Source organism: Octopus bimaculoides, chromosome 3 (genome assembly GCF_001194135.2).
Source record: "Octopus bimaculoides isolate UCB-OBI-ISO-001 chromosome 3, ASM119413v2, whole genome shotgun sequence".
In the NCBI taxonomy this organism is placed as follows: Eukaryota; Metazoa; Mollusca; class Cephalopoda; order Octopoda; family Octopodidae; genus Octopus; species Octopus bimaculoides.
Genome location: NC_068983.1, coordinates 110,461,422 through 110,463,923, shown reverse-complemented (window position 1 = coordinate 110,463,923; position 2,502 = coordinate 110,461,422). Strand labels below are relative to the sequence as shown.

At 31.5% G+C, this 2,502-nt stretch overlaps 1 long non-coding RNA gene across 3 annotated transcripts in view; it reads left to right on the top strand.

The window, feature by feature from the left end:
- The window catches only part of LOC106875189 (uncharacterized), a 118,277-nt gene extending 116,117 nt beyond the window's left edge, over positions 1 to 2,160 (top strand). For all 3 annotated transcript variants that reach the window (XR_001410092.2, XR_001410091.2, XR_001410090.2), the window contains 2 exons: positions 1,204 to 1,323; positions 2,091 to 2,160. This is a non-coding gene — a long non-coding RNA (uncharacterized LOC106875189). The remainder of the gene's footprint in view (positions 1 to 1,203; positions 1,324 to 2,090) is intronic.
- The last annotated feature ends 342 nt before the right edge of the window (positions 2,161 to 2,502 follow it).

Here is a 2,502-nt window from a genome sequence, read left to right as displayed (position 1 = left end):
TTTCTCTCCTCTCTTTTCTTCCTTTGCTATCTTTCTTTTTTTCCATTTCTTTCTTTCTTTTTTCTCTTCCTTTCTTTCTTTATTTTCTTTCTTCTTTTACTTTTTTTATGACAACTGCATTCCCCCGCCACCCCCTTTCCCATATTTAACCTTATTATAGATACGTTACTCTTTACCCCTCCACTCCATAGCTTAAGATACAATTTCGTTACCAGTGCATAGGTTTTTCACGCGCAAAATTAAATGCGTGTGTGCGTATATGTGTGTAGATTTGTACTTATGTATATATCTGTGCCTTGTAAATATAGGCCTATATACGTAGATTGTTTGTGCGTATACAACTGTGTATGTCGATGTATATATTTATATATAGATAGATATGTGTTGTGGATAGCCTTGTATACATACACGCTATTGTAATTTTAGTTTTATTTTATTTTATTTTGAATGCAGCGTATACTTTATTTTATTGATTTGATTTTAATCCGTTAATTCGAATATAATTAATTATTTACAATATGTATTTTGAGCCCATGTTTCTATTTAAGGTTTTCTTCGAGATTTTTTTAATAGGATGAATCTGTATTAAATTTATTTGGTCTATGCATTACGCATCTATGACCGTTAATTGAAACGACCAATCCATGACCGTTATTTGAAGCAACCATTCAAACGAATCCATGTGTTTTAAATTTTATATTACTTTCGATTGCATTGTTATCCTTTCTCCATTTCTAACAAAACTGTCCGATGAACGAGAACGTGAAACTCAGAGTAACGTTTTTTTTGCTATATTTCTGCTGCTTTTAAATAAAGTATATATATATATATATATATATATATATATATATATGTGTGTGTGTGTGTGTGTGTGTGTATGTATGTATGTATGTATGTATTATGTATATATACACATATGTATGTATGTATGGAAGATTGTATGTATATGTATAGGTTTGTGTGTTTGAGAGTGTGAGAAAGATGTTATCGGATGCATGAATAATTACATATCAGAACCTATCGACGTATATTTATCTCTCTTGAAAGTCGAAATTGAACGTACTATTAATTTATTGAAATCATAGATCGTCTTCAGTTGAGATAAGCTTAAGATTTTCATTACATACCTTAACTTCTAGCTCAGTGGGAAATTTATCTTTGCATATTATTCCTTTATGAATCACTGTTGCTTTTATATTTCAGGTTTTGTGATCCGGAAGCTCGAAACATCATCAGTGGTATAGAAAAATGCAAGACCGCTGCAAACAAGATAGACTGCGTCGATGCAATAATACACTAGAATGGAAATTCCTGAAAATATAGGTAATAATGCCAGTTTTAATATGGTTGTAATTTAAGGCAACACAATATATCACATTTAGAAAGAGATACTATTATTAACATTTTTATGCATTAATCAGACCTAGAAGAGCAGACGGGATTACCTTTTCAGTAATACCGAGAATACCTGGAAGGTTAGTATTAGACGAGACCAAATGTGAAATCTTACAGCACAGTAGGCTTTGTTATTGGCGTCCACCCGCTGATTAAATCTATCAGTTACGCATAGGATGCACCCCTTACCACCACCGACAGATATTTAAACAATTCCTGTCACCCTATTTTAACTAACAAGACTTTAGCCGGTGAAAGTCAACAGCAAAAGACACTTGCCTAAGGTGCTGCGATAAGATACTGAATCTGGAATCCTGTAGTTACGAATCAAACTTGCTAACCATACAACTATGCTCATGCTCACTTATAACAGAATGCAATTCTTTATCATAAAAAAACGTACAATTGTTATTTAATTGTTTATACAACATTATTTACGAGCTATAGTTGAAACTCATATCTCAGAGGAGAAAATATATATTTATCGTTTAACAAAAATTGCAATGCTTGATGTATGATTATATATTCTTAGATTGAATCTGTACTGTCTAGGAAATACGTTGGATATTCTTACCCCTGTCACGCATGAAAACAAATTAACTTCCAATTGGCATTATTTGATGAACAATAAATTTGAAATGTTGAAATGTTTCCTGCTCAATCATTTATGTATTTATCGTTTACTCTTTTTACAGGTTCCTTTGTCATTCAACAGAGCGTAAGCTACACTTCAGCGATCAATAAACCAGAACTTATAAAGCAAAATGTGTTTTGTTATATATACTTTCAAGGTTTTCATAATACTTTCAAATCTTTTCATAACCTTAATGTAAGTGTACAGAATGTGTATTAAGAACGCTGTATAGTTCGGTTATCCGAAAATGCTGTATAGTTCGATTATCCAATTTTACTACCGAATCTTCCGACATGTATGTAAACTTGTGTAAGCATTCAAACATAGTCACTATCTTTCCAGATACCACTGCTTTCTACATTGAATTTTGAATCCTCAAAAGTCCTCTTAGTTTATTAACTATCAAACCTTTTTTTAGCTAAATTTTCTCGTCTGAAATACTTGATTTGTATGCCAAAAAAATATGATAATTT